The following is a 20,679-nucleotide window of genomic DNA, read 5'->3' as shown; positions in this document are numbered from 1 at the left end:
GGTTAAGGTATATATAACATTCAAATAATCATTAATATGATTATGCATGCCAAGACTTTTTATTATTAACAGAGCAATGTGTCATCTTGAAAATGTTTATAAAACAGGTCATTAGAGAAAGTTAAAAATATGAAGAGCAGAAGCCTACTAGGCTTGAAATATCCCACGCCCTATTTAACATATTCACCTTATATTTATCATCATTAAACAAGCCCTCTTATTTTATCATATGGTTCCTCTACTTTATTTCTCATTTAACTATGCATTAGAATCTATAATGATATGATAGATTACTATGGTTTGTTAATACAGCCAATAAGTGGTCCTCACACACACACATGCGTGGGCACGTATTAATCACTTGGTTATTGGATTAATGCTGTCTATATCAGAAGCACAAGCATTTCTTTATTGGACCTGATTAATTTTATATTTCATATGTCCAAGATAGTAGGAATATATTCATAATCTTTAGTTCTTTGAGCCATGATTATATATTTACGTGTAGATTTCATAAGGATTTGGACAGTGTTATAGCAGTGGAATATAAATTTTTTGCCTTGCCCTGAGCATTATGCCTGGGTAACTTCCATGATTTTTTGCCATGGATGATGTACCACCAATATTTTTTTCTCTGTGCACTGGGTGAGCTTTGCTAGTGGGGAATGTAAGCAATGTAAACCACCTCAAAATGTAGATGCTACCTGGTGGAGTGTGGAAAGAATTGCAGATATTATGACAGCTTTGCCATTCCAGATAGCATGTATCTAAAACCTGATGCTATCCTCAGAATGGCCAATGGTTTAACCCATCCATTACCATGAAATGTGATTATTGGTTGATTAGTTGAATTTTAATAGAGGGTTACATTTTTAACCATTTAAATTTTTATATGTGGTGCATATTTGATGGAAGCCACGTTGGCCCCTTTGTTGGAGGAAACATAGGATACAGACTTTAAAAAATAAATGCATGGTGATTGTTTTAATTTTGATTATATTTTTACATTCATAGTTACCAGCTGTGAATGGCACTCTAATTATTGTTGAAATTGAACTGAATAGGAAATTTATGTACACACATACCAAAAAAATATTATAAAATGAAACAGCTTTTTATGAGCAGGAGTCATTTAAAACATCAACATGGAAGAGTAAGCAATATTGTCAAGTTTAAGAACAAGGCATCCTTGACTACATTTTTAAACAATCTTTTTGAAATATCATTTCATCGAAATAACAGAAATGCAATGAGTCAGTTCATGGGATTCTTTGCCGTAAATGATATATTTTGCAATACGCTATATTTTTGTATAATAATCAAGGACCATGGATTGGAACCTAGGATGCTGTTTCACCAGTGTAATGGTACTTTTAGTGATAGAGGGGGATAGAGATTCTTTCAGATTTGGTCCTTCCAGTGCATATTTAGCTCTTTCATTCCATGTTCTCATATTGCTCTGGAGAATTCTTTGCTCCCTCAGGAATAAAATACTAGTGGGCTCTGTGGAATTCTGGAGTGGGGAGGCAAGGAAGTCCTGATTCATGGGTTTCACTCCCCAGGCAATTCTTAGAATCCATTCCCACATTAACAATGTACAGGAAGATCTTACACCAACTAATTTATTTATTACTTCATGTACAACCCACCTTTGTCTGCAACAGAGATCTAAAGCAGCTTACCTTGTTTTCCTCTTTCCCTCTTCCTCTCCATTTGCTGCAGCATTTTTCTGTGAAGGGTTTTTGGTTCTTCAAAGATCAACATTAGAAAGGTAAGGCAAATGCCAAGAAATGTATTCATGAAGTGGCAAGATAAATGCTGATTATACACATGATTTTTCAGTGTGGAAAAAGAACATATTTGAGAGGAAGTTGCTTGGATGCAACATATTAGTGTAAACTGAAATAAGCATGTTTTAAGCCAGGCTTCTCTTTAATTATTGTCTGAGTTTCACATAAAGTCTGCTTCATCAACTGGATAAATATTTGACTGCTGTTCAGTAAATTGCATTAGTTTACTTTAACTGTATGCTCAGCCTTATTCAGGCATCCTACATTAGGCAATGTAGTGTGTAATGCATCTCCGCAGGTGACCAGAGCTATTCTCTGTATGAGGTAAATTAAAACTCATATTTTAAAAATTAAACATTCTTGCACTTCATGATTTCAATATTTAATTATAACCTGTGTCAGGGCCTAATCTCTGACTGAGTCAGGCATGAAATTAATCAAAAAAAGAAAAGAAAAAGCTTAGCAATTCTTCTGCACTGTAAAAATAATGTGATTTTTGCATATGGAATTACTGTAATTCTCAGAGGAAGAATTCAGTGAAGACAAGGTACAGCAAGGTGGAGCTATAAGAAAGAATTGTGTAAGCTATCCAGTATCTGTAAACTATTAGCCACCTGTGGCTATAATATGTAGATTTCTAAATCCATAGATGAGGGCCACATGGAGGTTAAAGAGATTTCTCTGTATTCTTGGGGCACTCAAGGTTTGCAGAAAAATCTGAAAGTAAAAACAATTACAGGAGGGCTTAAATTCCCTCCCCCCCCACCAAAAATAAATAAAGGAGTATTCTCTGCACAAGCACAGAGAACACTCTTTCTTGACCTATTCGGTAGAGCCTGGAGGCTACAGCAAGCAATGTGGGAGCTGCTCCAGGCTCTGCCATGGAGACCGCAGATGTGAAGAGCTGCTCTAGGTCCGGCTGCTGTAGCAAAAGATGCTGGGAGCTGCTCTAGGCCCTGCAGCGGCGGGGGTGGGCTTCAGGAGCTTTCCAGGCCCTGCTGCATCAGACCCTGGGAGCCACTGGGAGGTCCAGGGCTGCTCCCAGACATTCTGCCACCAGGCTCCAGGGCACAGGGCTGAGACGGACACACAAAGGGTGAGTTTTGTGGGGTCCCGTTTTCAGGATATGATTTCTTGGTTGTGCTGGCAAGGAGTTGGTTTCCAGTTGGAAGGTGGTACAGAGCATCTTATTCCTATTTTCAGAAAACTGGAAAATAACCACACTTAAAAACTGGGGATGTGTATTTGAGTGTATCCGAGCCAAAAAATACTTTTAAAAAAGCCAAATGCAGCTTAGAAAATCTGACTGGCTACTGCTATAGTTGCTCCCAAATAAATCCAATTTTTTTTTTAGTTTGGGGAGGGGGTATATTCATCTATACTTAATAGAAGAACTGGGTTTTTATATCCTTCTTTTCACTATCTGGTGGAGGGCTCTCCAAGCAGCTTACAAACACTAACCCCTTCCTCTCTCCACAGCAGACATCCTGTGAGGTAGATGGGGCTGAGAGAGCTCTAAGAGATCTGTGACTGGTCTGAGGTCATTTAGCGCTGATGGATGAGTGGGGAATGAACCCTCGTTCACCAACACCATGTGGACATTACATGTACTCTTTTTAACCATTTTGATTATAGTTAGAAGAATGTACAAATTCAGGAGCAGACAAAAGGCATTATTTTTCATTTTGTTCCAGAGCAAAACAAATTTCAGAGATATAACCTTATTTTAAGAACAACTGTGCAACAAGTACAGCCAGTCCCACATCCAGGTAGATTTTATTTCAGAAAAAAAATAATCCAGTAAAACTGATGAACTTATCATCCATTATTTATTTATTTAGAAGAATATTATGCTAGCACCAGGAACTTGCCTGAGGAAGCTTACAAAATAAAAATAATAAAAAACAGAACATTAAAAGCTATTAAAACTCAGCCAGCATAAAATATAGGCCATAAAAATAGACCATCAAAACCTTAAAATAACAGTTTTCAGTCTAAAAATATGTTAAAAGATCAACTTTTAAATTAAAAACCTGTGTGATAAGAATTTTTGGGGCATGATGTCCACTTATAGTGCGCTGTCCCATCCCAGCGATATGAAGGCATGTCTAACAAGGAAAACTGCATTCCTAAAGTTAAGTGGAATATGAAGACAGATAAATTTATCAGCAATCTGTTAGGCTCTCAGTCCTTCATTAACAGTCCGTCATTAAAATTTTATGTCCATATGTGCCTTTGATACCCTTGTAGAAAGCCTTCAGGAGACCCTAAGAGGCATAAAAACAGAATCAAGCAAGCACGCACATGGCCATTCTAAAATCTGGTTTGATTAGGAGTGCAGGTCCCTCAAAAAAAAAACAACTGAGAGATCTTCTCAACTGTTACAGGGTTAACCCTACAGGGACTCTAATAATTGAGATGAAACAACTGAAACAAAATTACAAAAATAGTATACTTATCAAAAAGAAAAAGGCCATGCTGGAAGCCTGGGAGCAAATTAGACAAGCGGCTCTTCATAGGGATCCCTCTCAGTTTTGGAAATTGGTGGCAGATTGTCCAAAAAAACCTTATATAGTCTCAACAATCCCATCTGAAATATGGGAAGCACACTATAGGTCACTGTACTCTGCACTGGAATTGAATATTCCTCAATCAATGGATATTGAAGTGGAAGCCAATCTGCCTGACTGGCCACAAGTTGGCCAGGCAGAAATAAGGAAGCTGATAGGAACTTTGGGCATGATGCCTGAAAGAAAGTAACATAGCCATCAGGAGAGCCTCAAGGGAAAGGACATTCCATAAGCGAGGCACTGCTACTGAAAAAGTCCTGTATCTTGTTACTATTTGCCTCAACTCTGAAGTTGAACACACAGACAGCAGGGGTTGTGAGGTAGATCTTAACTGGTGGTCTGGGCAATATGGAAGAAGGTGGTCTTTCAAGTACCCTGACTTCAAGCCATTTTGGGCTTTAAAGGTAAGAACAAACACAGGGAATTGTACTCAGAAAATATTTGGGTAGCCAGAAAGATATTTCAGCCCTGGAATGACAAATCCCTGTATCCTACCTGCAACAATGGATAGATGCTACATTTTGGACGAACTTAAGTTTTCAGAGTGTTTTCAATGGCAGCCCCAGGAAAAGCACATTAATATAACCTGGACGTAATCATCATCCTGGAACAATCATGTATTCTGAGGAATGGCTATAGCTGCTTTTATAGCTAAAGCTGATAAAGGAAACTATGTACCGCAGAGAAGATCAGGATCCAGCAGTACCTCCAAACTAAAAGTAAGATTAAGCAGAGATTTGTTAGGGCATTCCTTATTAAACAAACCGAATACTGAAATTTTGAGGTGGGGGACATGCCAATGAAAATACTGATTTTTATAACTTGACGGTTTCCATATGAGGAATCTACCTCTGGACAGCCTCCAATTGCTGGCAGATTTTAGAGCCCTCTCCACATGACGTAGTCTGCATCCCGAGGCTATCCAGGGGCTGGCTTGAGTTTTGGCCAGATGTGCCTCAGGATGAGGGAAATTGCCAAAACTGGATTTGCCACCTTCTATTGCACTTCTCATCAGGGAGCAAACAGGGGCAAGCCTGGATGGAGAGGAAAAGATGTGATAGTCTCTCTAGCATTGTCCCACCCTTACATCTCCCCTCCACTCTCCATTTCCTGCTGGATAATTAAAAAAAAACATTGTGCGGTTTACGTTGCTGCAGGACTGTGGAAACCACCTTGAGATCACTTTACAAACATGAGCCCATAAATCAAGTCTCATTACTCATCTTTTGAATACATTGTACACAAAACATGATGGGTAATGCTAGGCAAGTTACTGTTTTACTTAAATCTTCTCAGCTTTGACTCCAGTGCAATTAAAAAGAGAAAGCGAAAATGAAGGATAAGAAGTAGTTGAGAGACCTGTGCTGCAGTGATCCACCCATACCCTTCTTACAATAAAGAACATTTAGGAGATGAAGTGTAGGATTGGAAGAACTCTGCTGTATCTTATTTGTCTATCTATCTGTCTGTCTGTCTGTCTCTGTCTCCATATATCTGTCCTTCCGTCCGTCCATCCATCCATCTGGCTGGCTCTTCCATCCGTCTGTCCGTCCGTCCACCCGCCCGCCCGCCCGCCTGTCCATCCACCCACCCACCTACCTATTCTAATCATTAGGCCACCACTCCTGGCCAGCTGGTTTGTGGCAGGTAACAACATATGAAATAGCAATGAAAACAATACCCTAACCCCCCTTCCCCAATTGCTGATACGACTCCAGAGCAATGATGTAACCCACTTGCTGGGTTACCCCACCTTCATCCGCCCAGCCTCAACCAAATGCCTGGTGGAGGAGCTCCATCTTGCTGGCCTTGTGGAACCTACTTAGTTCTGTCAGGGCCCTTAGCTCTTCTGGGAGCTCATTCCACCAGGCAGGGGACAGGGCTGAAAAGGCCTCAGTCAAGACGAGGCAAATCTCATGCGGGTTGGGGACCTCCAGTCTATTGGTAGTTGCACAGCTCAGTGCTCTGCATTGGGCATAGGGGGTTTAGCGGTATGCCAGGGCAGGATGCTGAATCACTTACTATCTATTCTGAAATAACCTCATTAAGCAAATAAAATTTTTCATATGCAATGGCTTGCCATAAGGGCAGGGGAGTCTTCTTTATGTTACTTACCACAAAGGTGGTTTTCTGTATCATGAAAAAATGAGGGTTTTTTTGAACTGTGATGGCTAGTAACCCAAAACAGTTGTTATTAACAATAAAATCTAGCATACTTTTTCTTTTTGAAATATTGTCAAGCAATCCATAGTTTTCTAATCATCAAGGCATTTAATAGCACAGAAAACTCATCATCAGTTTTGATGAATCAATGAAAAAGTTTTAGCTGGATTTTGAATAAATGTGCAATTACTTGTTCTAAATTTTACTGTTGTTATTATCTTCCATACTGAGTCATATAAATTGCTGTTCTGAATATTGGTTTATATAGGGTAGGGCGCACTGAGGATGACATTCAGGAACCAAGGGGAAGGTAGCCCAAAAAAGTTTGGGAACAACTGCTTTAGATGATGTGTTTACTAAGGTCACTGCTGTACACTCTGTTAAGCCGCTCTCCAAGGTCTCAAGTAGATATAATAACTGTATCTCTAAGATTTAAAAATTGTAGCTTCAATATTTATCAATAATATTTGAAACAAAAAGTTCAGCTTTCTGTTTCATTCATGAGTCACCATGAACCACCATGAAATCCTTAAAAAGTTCATGGACATTTGTGATGAGGGATTCATCACAAACTTTGGTTCATGAACCAAAACAGGGCAAAATCTGTGATGAATTTTGTTTCATGGTTCAATTCGTGCCCATCCCTAGTTAGCATCAGCATAACTTAAAACTAATTTACACTAAAATTAAAACAATTTAATCTGGAGGACATCTTTTTAAAGAAGGCATACAATTTAATCACCTATCAGCTACTAAAGAAAAGTTTGAATTGCTATGCAATAAACTGATAGTTAATGGGAGAATTTTGAAACTTGGCATGAGGACTATAATGCCTTTTCACCATCAACAAATAACTCTTTGCAAAAATTCAACAGGGGTTTAAAAGAAAAATGTGGCTTGTCACAGGGTTACTTGGATTCTTGGTATAGTTACTGAGAAATTGATCTAAATTATATGGAAGACAAAAGAATTATAGCTGAAAGTACAAAAACAATTATGAATTTAAGAACTAACGTTGTTAATAATAAATATAAAGTATATGATTATTTTAAAAAAACAGTACAAAATGTTCCGTATCCCTGTAGTATGCATATACCCTGACTTGGATAGTGCAATCTCATCTGGTCTTGGCAGCAAAGCAGGGTCAGCTTTGGCTAGTATTTGGATGGGAGACCTCTAAACCAGGGGTAGTCAACCTGTGGTTGTAATGGCAAGCAATGACCTCTGAACATCTCTTTCCTTAAAAATTCTATGAGGTTCAATAAGGAGAAGTGGGTCACAAAAATGAGAAGCATGCATACTGGATGGGAGATACACTTCTGGGTAGCAGTATGTGCGAATGTGATCTTGGGGTACTTGTGGACTGTATGCTGCTCTGTGCTCTAGCTGTGAGTCTTGCATTCTCATTTGTATGGCACACTTTGTTTTTGCAACCCTACAGTGGAACTGAATTTACAGGTGAGTGTTTGAGCCTTGAGTCTCCACTTTTAGACCCTGACCCACAAGCTAAAGGCCAGTAATCACATGGAACATTATATTATAATGAGGAGGGCCTGTGGCCCGCAGAGAGGGGATGTGGCTTAGTGATAGAGTATTTTTTTTATTTATTTATACTTAGATTTCTATACTGCCGTTCCCAGTTGGGCTCATGGCAGTTTACAATAATAAAAAGATTAAAACACAATAAAACCCCCATAATTCCCATTCATTATATACTATTACTGCTAAAAGGCAGCAGGCGAAAAACCTCTAGCTACTCAACTCCTTGTCCAGCCAGGGGGCCAATTTACTTGTTATCTTACTAGTCTTACTAGTAGGAGTGAGGAGGCAGATCAATCAATAACAATAACCTGATAATAAGATGGACATGATGGACATGGAGGGATCCAAGCTTGAATCAAATATCCCTGCCCTGGCCTCAACCCCGCCCTGGCCTCAACCAAATGCCTGGCGGAAGATGATAGCTCCGGCAGGGCCCTTAGCTCTTCTGGGAGCTCATTCCACCAGGTCGGGGCCAGAACTGAAAAGGGACTAAGTATAAGAGTATTTGATTTCCATGAAGAAAGTTCTTAAAAGAGTGAGGTAGTAGATATGGAAATCTTCTCTATGAGTACCTGGAGACTGGTGCCTATCTGAGTGGACAAAACTGATCTTCATAGATGAAATCACTGATTCATTGTTAGGCATCTTCATGTATGATTTTTAATTCCCCCCAAAAAGTAGAGGATTGGATTGTGTTTCTGATTCTACTGATATGTTCAACATGTCTGGGTTTTGTGTTTTGATCAGATTAAGTGTCCATATTTAATCATGGCAAGTGTATGTTTAAAGTGTGCCAAAATGTTGAGTATGGAATTACCAATTTTTACCAATATTTTTATTGGTGATAATCAAGTTGGACAATTATCATTTCAGGACTCCCATAACCTTTTATTGCTTGAATGAGTGCTTTGCTAAATATTTTCTTTTTGTGTCTTTCTGCTCAGTATACCATATAAATCTGACCATGAAGAAACTTGGTGGGGAAAGTGAAAGTTATTGGTTTGTGCTTTTATTGCCGTATTTATGGAGCGTTTGTTAAACCAAACATTACTTTATGCCCTCATGAATAAATAAAAGTCACTGTAGTTAGCAAATGTGTGATTTGAATGGGGGGATGTTTCTAATATTTGAACTCCTTTTGGTGCCTGAAATGCAAAATTACTGAACAGTAGAGCAAATAATGCAATCAAGGCTGCCTGGCAGACCACAAGAGAATGAATGCATTGAAACTCCACTATTTTAACCTGTCTGTTTTGCACACACAGAGACCCATAGCTCAGACAGTGAATGAATGCATGAGGATAAGAATGCATGTGGTGGAGGGAAATGCTTCATCGTTCCTATTATGTTTCTCTACCTTACATAGATTCAAAGTGGCTAACCATCACATTTCCTTCCTTTCACCACGACAGGCACCTTGTAAGATAGGTGGGGGCAAGAGGGTTCCTAGAGAACTGTGACTGGACCAAAGTCACCCAGCAGGCTTCATGCGGAGGAGCGGGAAATCAAACCTAGTTCTCTAGATTAGAGTCCACCACTCTTAACCACTACCCCACACTGGCTCTCAGTGTCAATTACCATGATCCTAAGATCAGTTTTGCAGTACTTAACACTAATAGAGAGTTAATGTGGTGTCATGGCTAGAGTGTCGGACTAGGATCTGGGAGTCCCAGGTTTGACTTCCCACTTTCCCAGAGATGCTGGTCAGGTGACCTTGGGTTACTCTGCACTTATTGAGAAGATAAAATGGAGACGAAAGAACAGCTTGGTGCATGGGCAAAATAAAAATGCACTAAACAAAAACTAAATTAACAATAGGTCCTTAATGCAGTTAGGAATTGCATTAAGGCCACGCACATCTATTTCATGAACTGAAATGTGAACACACATATATGCCAATATGCAGCTTAATATCACACTTACTCTGGATTCTACATAAGAGTGAGATCAGTTATTGTGGCACAGAAGCACCCATCTTTATAGCCTAATCTTCCCATTGGTGATTCAGTTGACTGTAAAACTGGAACAATTGATCAACCACTCAGTATTTGAGTGGTCACTGGGTAGAAAGATGGAGTATGAATAAAGTAACTATGTAAATAAATAATGTTAGTTCTATCTGAGGGCAATAACATTCATGTCAGGTCTTGAAAATTGTTCAAAGCTTGTATGCTATATGCCCAGCTGTGCATACAGATATTGGATACTACAAGTACTCTTTAGTCCTCTAAACATGAAACAGAAACATCAACTTGCATGAAAAGTAAAAGTGTTTTTGTCTGCTGTGTCTTGAAAGGCATGTAAACAACTTCATGCAAATTAGTTCATCCTGGGAATCTCAATGAAAGGCAATAAAAGCTGAAGGCATATGCAATCCGATGGAATGATGGCAGTGTGCTTTCACCATTTCTACTTGCTCTGAGATCATACAAATGATTTCTCTGTGTCTAACTTGCCAAGTAGAATTCCCTGTTTATCTCAAACATGTCTTGCATTGTTTCACATCAAATCCAGTTAAATGTTGGTGCATTGTATGTCATGTAACATGTTTTTATTGGGCATTACTTTCAGGCTCTTGAAATATGCAATGCAAAAAAAAGCATTAAGTTGTGAGACTATATAAAGTGATGTGATCTTTCCCTTTCTATTCTACGAACAAGTAAAAGACAGAAATTATGCAAAGACAGAAATTATGAAAAGTTGATTGCCTCAAAAGGTGTCCAATTATGGACCAGTTTACATCTAGGGTTGTTTCCCAGCCAAGCACCAGCAACCCTACCTACCCTAACAATTCCACATACTTTGGTGCCCTGGAAAAAGCAAGTATTTCTATCCCACAAGAAAATAACCAAATGGAGAGAAGGAAGGCAAACATTAAAAACAGAAGGCTTCAGAAAAGTTAAGTAAGAACAAGGTTGATACTTGTGCTATAACAGTTAAATGTAACTGTTCCCACTATATCCCGTCATCCCAAACAGGCAGGTAATTCCAATTTTTTCCTGACTGCCAGTGAACAGGAGCTCACCATCTCCTTAGGCAGCCTATTCCACTGCTGAACCTGCATTTCCCAGAAGTCAGTCTGACACTTTAAGCTCTACATCACAAATCATCAGCGCAGGGAGACTCAAATTTGGCCACCAGCTTCAGAATGATTGTAGGAGATCCATGGCCTAGGTGAGACAAACCACCACCATGACACCATGCTATTTGTAACTGAAAGGGGCTCTGTGGCAAGCATAACTCAGAAAATAATACTACATGTTTGAAAACCCCACAATGGTGATAGAAGTTATATTTCCAAAAATGAAGTGAACTGGAACACCCTGAACCAGGTTATCTTTATGTCAGCCAACTTCTAATAAGAGAGTTTTTAAGCAACCTGTCATGTGTCTATAATTCTCAGTTCCACAGCCCACCATGGAAGGTTGCTGGGTGAAACACTCTCAGCCGGACCTACCTCATAAGGCTATTGTGAGGATAAAATAGAGGACAGGAAAACAATGCAGATTTTGGTCCCCTTTGAGGAGAAAGATTGGGTATGGCATTTGTTATAATGTTTAATGATATTTTTCAAATTACATTATTTATCAAAGCCTTTAAAGGTGCATATTGTGAGCAGTATGGTGTAGTGGTTAAGAATGGCAGACTCTAATCTGGAGAGCCAGGTTTGACTTTCCACTCCTCCACATGCAGTTAAATGGGTGACCTTGGGTCAGTCACAGCATTGTTCTCACAGAGCACTTCTCTCAAATGTTTCTCAGCCCCACCTACCTCACAAGAATGTCTGTTGTGGGGAGAGCAAGGGAAAGGGGCCTAGAAGCAGCTTTGGGCCTCCTTTGAGTAGTGAAAAGAGAGGTATAAAAAACCACCACCACCTCCTTCTCTTCCTCCTATACACCATAAAGGGCTATCAGATCTTACACCAGCACCATAATGATTAACAATCCAGTGCCTGAACTGTGAGCTGTAACTTCTGTTTCACATGCATAACCACTAAAATATATTAATGTTGCATTATCATGCATGTAAAGGCTGGTGGAGGAGGAAGCATCCTTTTTCTACTTGATTTGATCATGGGAAAATATTAACTCTTCCCTCCTCTTCTGTTCATAATATTTAAAAAAGTGAAGAGAAAATAACTGGCAATTAGTCGGTAGCAACTCTCAGCATGGAGTGGTTCCCTTGTACCATCTGTTGTTAAACAAGTTCTGTTAAGCAAGTTTTGGAGGTATGGAAGTCTGTTTAGCTGATGCTAGTTCAAGCAGAGGAATAGACAAAGGACTTTTTGCTACACCCCCAATGGCTGCAGCCAGAACAGCATTCTAAAAGTAAAAGGAAATGTGTTTGTCAGTAGGCAATGGGACATTGACTTCATGCACCCTCCATCTGACTTCCTCAGGGTGCACTGGGGGTGGGCTGCATCCCCCTTAATACACCACATAGTCAGAGTGTTCAAACAAACTGTTGTTTTAATATTGAGAAGACAGTTGGATTATATCCTGTTTGAGAGGTCTATTGTGCTGAATGTTGTAATGATATAAAGGTTTTTAAAAAAAAATAATTTAGTACTGTTGTGATCCACTTTATCTGAACATCTTGATATTCAGCTTCACATGTAAAAGATTCTCTTGTCCATTTCTATGGGAAACAAAAGGTTAGTACATGCATAGATGTTCATGATCACTCATGCAGAAATGAAATATTTAACTACAAGAGTATCTTGTATTTGGAAAGTTATTTGCTGACATTTAATTTTCTGATCCTTTCAGTCTATACAAAAGAATCTGCACACAGGAAATATGTGAGTAAACTGACAAGATTTTGTGAAAACCACTAATTTATTTTATTGTAGGTGGTTTCTGCTCTATGTTTCAAATGCTGCTTGGATTTTTTTATCAAATAAAAACATGTGAAGACTAATCATCTTCAAAGGATTCCTTCATTTATTTCAACAAAATCAGTATGAAGATACAGGTGTGTACTTTTTGTGGTAATATATCTGAAAGCTTATGTATATTAATTAGGGCTATTTAACTTGGGTAAAAGGAATGATTGTAACAGCTATTTTGAAGCAACCTTTTTGATTACATACTGTGTCCAAGTGCTCTAAAGAAAGAAAATCTATCCGGTCTTTCTACTTTGCTGTTGAGAAAGAGGGGAGGAAAATGGTGTACATTTCATTGGTTAGAATGCAGTTTCATGTCATTCTAAATCACATTAAGAATCAGTTGAAGTTAAGGAGTGGGTGGTGAACTGTCAAGTTTCAGAAAGAGAAGAAAAAACTTGAGACAAGGTTTTGGAACTTACAAATTCAGATGGAAGGATTTAATCAGCCACTTTCCATGTGCTTCACTGAATACGTGAAGTCCTGTCTGTCATATACAGATAGAGTGGTGAGAGTCTGATATGTATTTCCCAGTTCCACCTAATTGGATCACTCCAGCACTAGCATCAGAACAGGCAATTAGTAAACTGGACAATAACCAGGTTGGAATCCATACTGTTAAAGCAGTAGATCCTGTCTCTCTTCCATGAGAATAAAACATATATATTCTGTGGATTCTAATATATTACTTTGCAACTCCCATGTTTAAAGCAGCCTTGAATATGATATTGGATGGTAAATTAACGATATACTAGATCTCTTGTTAAAAGGCACTGAACTGTCTAGAAAAGGTGCATAAGGAACAGAAGCTATTGTCACTTACTGGTACATATACAAAGGATACAATCCCTTGGGAACTTATCATGTGTAAATCTTATTGAAATAATACTTGTACCAGAGAACTGCCAATGAATTTGTGAACAGTTGTAAGCATTTCAATGGGGTTTGCACAGGAGTACTTCCTGTAAAATCATGCCCAAGAGCACAGGAATATCCAGTTTCCCTTAGTCTTCCTGGTGCAAATCAGATTTTCAAATGGAAGACAGCGTTAATATGTCATAGTATCTCTGTGAGACTATGTATTTAAATATTTTGAACTGAGAAGAGGGCATAGCTAACTGCTGGTCTGCAGAAAAATGACAAATCAAAAATTGGGTAATATCACCATCACCATCACCATCACCAGCACCACCTCCTCCTCCTCCTTCCTTTTAGATCTACCAAAGTAGTTGGGTAATATCTTGTACTAGAAACATCTCACACATGCATGCAAAGTTTGAAGGGCTCCAGTGCTCTTCATGCAGGTGGATGTTTTAAAAAGGGTGGGAGAATATTGGCGGTGGGGGGAACAGGATGTTCCAGGTCCTGATGTTAAGGCCTGTTCTTTGCATCTTGTATAGCAGGAGTAGTCAACCTGTGGTCCTCCAGATGTCCATGGACTACAATTCCCATGGCTCATGGGAACTGTAGTCCATGAATATCTGGAGGACCACAGGTTGACTACCCCTGTTGTATAGGATTTGTTGGTAATGGGTGGAGTTGATTTCACATTGCTCCTAAGCCTAAGAATAATAACATCCTTCATTAGCAAAGTCTCATCAGTACCAAACTGAATACAGAGCTTCCTTAAGAGGTTGACATTTGAGTAAAAACATAGGAATCCTTATAGTAACAAAATGGAAAATTAATGTGGATGCTAAATCAACTAAGGGGTCCATGTAATTCCAACTGTGCACTTGGTTTCCATAAATTCTTTGCCTAATGAATCATCTACATTAATTGAAGCCGGTCAGGTCTCCAGCATATGCCTCACTGGTTCAATTTAAAAAATGACATTGTTGAATAAAAGTCTTTGCTACTTCCTTGTCTAATTCTTACTTTATGGAAGACCCAAATATGAAAGATTTGGCATATATTATTTAGTTCTTCTATATTAAGGGAACACATTTTTGGATGTGACATAGCACACAGCATTCCAAAGCAATTTAAACAACATATGCAGAACCAAAATTCTGAATATTAATTAGTTTTCATTGAAGAGAATGCACAGAGTTCGTAGCTTAAAAAACAGAGAGAAGGAGAAAGGCTGAATTCTACAAAGATGATAAACCAACCAGAATGCAATGCAATTATCACTCTCTTCTGATTTATTGGCCCTTCACAAATTAACCCTGGCCAGTCAGTATGGTGTATAAAATTAAATGCTGGGGTGATTATTTAAACAAACATATACATATACATATACATATACATATACATATACATATACATATACATATACATATACATATATTGACCAAGTAGATTATAACTTTCCCCTCATATTTAGGACAGAAGTGAGTTCAATATATTTCTTTAATATCTTGCCCATCACCAGAACATAGTAACACCAGATGGCTGTATTTTATAGTCAGCATTTAGAAAGGGGGAAAAAGTTATTTTTAATGGCAATTTAATCATGCACAAGAGTATTTTGGATTAGAAGAAATGTCTAAGGCACCAATCACCTGCAAACAGTGAATTGCCTAGTGAGGAAGGGTGCCAGAAACAACGAGCCATTGTGCGTGTTTTCCTGGAATTATGAGCAGGCCTTTGACATGGTAGAACTGGAAAGAGTGTTGAAAGTACAGACAATGAAGGCATAGAAGGAATATATACACTATATAATAACCCTCAAATACCTCAACATTATTTGAACAGCAATGCTTAAGCTTAACTTGACAAGTCAAGTTAAGAGATCAAACTGGGGAAGTGCTGGGTGAGCAGATAGAGTTTCATTGAAATTCTTTGAATCTTGCCAGGATAAATATTTATAAATGTGGAAGACAACTGTATGACCATTGTAGCACTAGAGTCACCTTTGAGTTTACAGATGAAAATTATAATTTTTAAATATTGGGATCCATACCCAAAACATTAGTAGATATATGGGTTTAGGAAACTGTTTTACTTTGAGGTGAAACATTGGTACATTTAGCTCAGGAGACAGAAGTGATTCTTAAGGGTTTCAGGTTGTCTCCAGGATCCTTTGCAACACTTGCTGAAATTTGGACATACCAAAGACTAAGCCTAAAACTTTATGCTTACAAAACATCTGCTTTACCACTGAACTATGATCCATCCCATTTTGAGTCATGATCAAAATAATCCTATGATCTTTTCAATAAGCATGTCAGTAGGGAACCAGGTGGTGACCTCATAAAAACCAGGAAAGGGAAAGATCTGGTGGTTTAAAAAAATGTATGCAGCATCACTTTTAAACCAAGTCTGAAATTTTGGTACCCAACTTTACCAAACTTTATACCTTTCAAAGCCCATTCATTTCAATGGATTCAGAAGCATGTCACTCTGTGCAAGATGGCACTGCAAAGTGCTCTTCTTCAGGCTCTCTTGTCTTCTGCTATCAGCTACACCACAGTCCTAACTCCAGTCTTCCTATGTTAGAAATGTAAAGGTCAAGTGAGGGCATAGAAATATTGAAAAAAAATCCCAAAACTTCACTTTTTAAAGAAAATGGGGGGGGGCATTTAGGTAAAGATTTTACTCACCCAAAATATGGTGTATGAACATGGCATTTGTTAATTATAGTGCCTGTGCATATACCACACACACACAATATTTATATATATACTACAACATAACGTAGTGCCACAAGGCTCCGTACCAGGTCCAGCATTTTCAACATTTTAATCAATGACATGGAGGTAGGGGGACTCCTCATTAAATTTGCAGATGACACCAAAATGGGAGGAGTAGCAAACACCCCAAATGATAGAGTTCAAGAAGATCTGAACATGCAGGAAAAGTGGGAAAATGAGAACAAGATGCAATTCAATAAGGATAAGTGCAGAGTTCTACATCTGGGTCACAAAAATAAGAAGCATACATACTGGATGGGAAATACACTTCTGGGTAGCAGTGTGTGTGAATGTGATCTTGGGGGTACTTCTGGACTGTAAGCTAAATATAAGCAGACAGTGTGACATGGCGGTAAAGAAGGCAAATGCAGTCTTGGGCTGTATCAACAGTAGCATCATACTGAAATCACAAGATGTCATAGTCCCACCATATACTGCATTGGTCAGACCTCACCTGGAGTACTGCATACAGTTCTGGAGGCCTCATTTTACAAAGGATGTGGACAAAATTGAGAGGGTTCAGAAGAGACTGAACCAGGGCCTAGGGACCAAGCCCTTTGCGGAAAGGCTGAGGGCCTTGGGAATGTTCAGCATGGATGAGTTGAGAGGGAACTCAACTGCATTTAAATATTTGAAATATTGTCATTTGGAGGAGGGCAGGGAAAGGTTTCTGTTGGCAGCAGAGGATAAGACCCGAATATATGGGTTTAAACTATGTGTAGAATGGAATTGGCTAGATATCAGGAAGAACATTTTCAGTTAGAGTAGTTCAGCAGTGGAATCAACTGCCCAAGGAGATGGTGAGCTCCCCATCACTAGCAGTCTTCAAGCAGAGGCTGGACACATACTTATCCTGGATGCTTTAGGCCAGGGACTCCCAACCAGGTTCTGTGGAGGTCCGTGAGAACTCTGAAGTGGCATGGTATGGGGTGGAGTCTGGGCTGTCTTTTCAGCTCCTACTCTTCTTTCTGGTCTACACAAGGCACCATAGTAGTATTAAAATTCTGAGGGGGAGCAAAAGGAGGTTTAAGAGGGCATGTAGTGAAATCACTTATGGGGTGTGGCAGGGGATGTGGCCAGCTGACATCATTCCTAGGGCTCCTTGAAGTCTCCAAAATTATTTTAGGGTCTCCTCCATGGTCAGTAGTTTGAAAAGGGCTGCTTTAGACTGATCCTGCATTGAGCAGGGGGTTGGAATAGATGGTCTATATGGCCCCTTCCAACTCTATGATTCTGTATTTTTAATTATATGTTTGTTTAATGAGACCAATATTGTAGACAATTTCTAGGTCCATTCCGCACGACTTTAATATAGCACTAGTCTTGCATTTTGTTTTCACCACTAAAATTACGTTCCGCATGACGTCGTGAGCAATCTGCAACACTCCTGCAACACTAGCGCGAAAATCGCTTAGTTGTAGTGATTTCCGGGGAATTGGGAAAAGTGGATTCACCCTCAGAAAATCGCTACACTCCTGCCAACAACCTGCAACACTTGCGAAAAAGACCTGTGCATTCTCAATGTAGCAGTTGCAACAAAGTCCCTCCCCCTGGCTCTCTCCTCCAAACTTCTGGCAAAGCGATCACCATTTTTTCCCCCTTGGAGCGAGTGGGGAAAGCAACAAACCAGCGAGGCTTCATTCACCCAGCGAGGCTTCTCTGGCTACAGTCCCTCCACAGAAGTGCTTTAAAGCTCCCCTAAGTCCCCAAGCACAACACAGCCCCCTGTTCGCCAGTTCCCTTTAATTTCGGCCAAAAATCACGCCTGTGCAGGGGAGGGATTTTTTTTCCACTCAAGGGAGCATGGTAACGATGACTGCCAGCTCACACGCCAGCTAGATGGGTCTCTACGTTAGGAAGAATCAAGGCATATTCGTTGAAACGTGTGCGTGTGTGTTTTTTAAAACTGTGCTTAAAGGGAAAGGGTCTTTTCGGGAGCATGATAACAACCGCCGATTGGCTGTTCGTTTGATTGATGGCCAGGGGTGGGAACAAGCACAGAAAAAATCGCTTCCTTTCTAGCAATTCCTGCGAGACCGGAAACCTGTGGGGAACGAATGAAACGCTACTGGATTCCACTACAAATGAAGGTATGCGGTCCGCCCAGTTTCATCATTCTACATCTCTCAATAAACTATTGGGAGTTTCACAAGATAGGGTGACTATAATTAATATAATTGTAAAATAAACATACTGATGCCACAATTAAACTTAGTATAATTACTAAACAATTGCAGTGCTGTTTCTGAATGGCTTATGGTGGCAACTAACTCCGATGACAGCATAACTTCAAGCTTATACAAAGTGAGAAATACAAAAACATATTTGGAGGTATAGCACTATTAAGATGCACTGACACCATACTATACTGTGCCAGTTCTCACACTGCCAGTGTAGAAATATAAAGCACAAGGGTGAGTTAATGAAACAGGGTATCCTAAGCCTATACAGTGTGCCTTCCACTCCAACTCATGACACACTCCAGGATACCAATCACAGCTCTCCCGAGCACATTAAAAAATCCAGCCAGTGCATTCTAGTCCTATTTCAGATAACAGGTTGTTTCAGAGGTATGTGCTAGTGTTGACTTGTATTGGATGGCGGCTTTCACTAATGATTGTCACAGGGGCAGTGTCAATATACTGCTCCAGAATAGGTGGGTTGGGATGGGTATGCTATGAATTCCTGTCCAGTTGCTATGTTCATTGCTCTTTGGAGGTGGGTTTTTTTTTTGGTACATATTTCTCTTTTGTAGAATACATAACCAGCATGCTCCAGTGTTGTTTGTTTTGGCCTAATATTTGGGAGACACAGGTTCAAATTTCCAGTCTTCCATGGATAACCTTGGGCTGGCCTCTCTCAGCCGGACTTACCTCACCGAATTGTTCTGGTAAAGGTAAAATGGAGGAGAGAAGAAATATATTGCAAGCCATTTTGGGTCCCCACTAGGGAGAAAAGATTCCAATTCAAAAGCATACTTTCTGGAAAGTCCTGCATACTCAATATTATAACAATTGGTTTTGAGTAAACTGCTCTAGGCTTGGACTGTAAGAGACCAAATGATGGAAGCAATTACCTATCAGTATATTTCTGTGTGAGGGAATGCATTGTGAGAACTGGAATTCCTTTTTATTTGGTTCCACAGCATTCACTTACCAGTGTGTGGGGGAATTAAATAAATAATTTGGTACCTGTGTAAAGACTGACAAAGTAATCAGTATGTTGGGGGTGGGGGGAGAAGAATCAAAGAGCAGATGGTTGTTGGGGTTCTCAATAATTAGCACTTAGCAATTTACATTGTGTTAAGCTATTCTACAAAATAAAAAATTCTTCAGACATTATGAATCATCATACAAATAAGATGCATATATTAATGATATAGAGCGAGAGAAACAAGCCAAGTCAGTGAGATAAATCTGCAGTCATCATTAGGAGGGGCTTTATTTTTATGAATATCTACTGGGAACTAGCTCATTTGTCAAAGAGGGCTTTTTATTGCACTGAAAACTTAAGTTGGAAAACAGAATTTTAAAATATTTCAATGAGTGGAGAACATTTTAGATACCAAGGTGAATTTTATAGTCTGGGCTCATCTCCATAACAATCTATATAACTATACTTCTTTTTTAAAAAACAGAAATATTTAAGTTAAAGAAACTCTATTGAACTAATGCTTAATGCATTCATCTGTGTACAACAAAGTCATTCATAAAAGTGATGCTTTTTCAAGCTTGCCTGTTTAAGGAGAATGTGAATACCTTTCACCACAGGAACTCACTGAGGCAGCAAAACTCTGGAGTGTTGCATGTTTTGAAAAAATTACAGATTCTTGGAATAGGAACCTTTTTGCTCACTTCAGAAGCAATTAACTAGTTGCTATACACCTGGAGCTTGTTATTTCTGGGAAAGCCCTTAAAGCTACAGTTCACATTTCATTGAAGGTTGGTAAGAAATCAAATAAAAGTATGGTTTAAAAGTCAGGTAATGCTTATTCCATACTTCTGGCAAGAAAAATATTATATAGAAGCTGCTTACTTCCTTTGGCTAGAAAAATCCAGTTTCCATACCTAGAAGCTTTGCATCTTATGAAT

At 39.2% G+C, this 20,679-nt stretch overlaps 1 long non-coding RNA gene across 1 annotated transcript; it reads right to left on the bottom strand.

Annotated features, from left to right (window-relative positions):
* Window positions 1-1,681: 1,681 nt before the first annotated feature.
* LOC143837937 (uncharacterized) lies at window positions 1,682-20,412 on the bottom strand. The gene is made up of 3 exons (XR_013231147.1): window positions 20,347-20,412; window positions 16,255-16,385; window positions 1,682-1,748 (listed from the first exon to the last, which is right to left on the bottom strand). It is a non-coding gene; the product is annotated as an uncharacterized LOC143837937 (long non-coding RNA).
* Between the last annotated feature and the right edge of the window lie 267 nt (window positions 20,413-20,679).

The sequence above is a fragment of the Paroedura picta genome, chromosome 5 (genome assembly GCF_049243985.1).
Source record: "Paroedura picta isolate Pp20150507F chromosome 5, Ppicta_v3.0, whole genome shotgun sequence".
Classification (NCBI taxonomy): domain Eukaryota; kingdom Metazoa; phylum Chordata; class Lepidosauria; order Squamata; family Gekkonidae; genus Paroedura; species Paroedura picta.
Note: the sequence above shows the minus strand (reverse complement) of the source record. Positions and strands in the feature narration are given on the sequence as shown.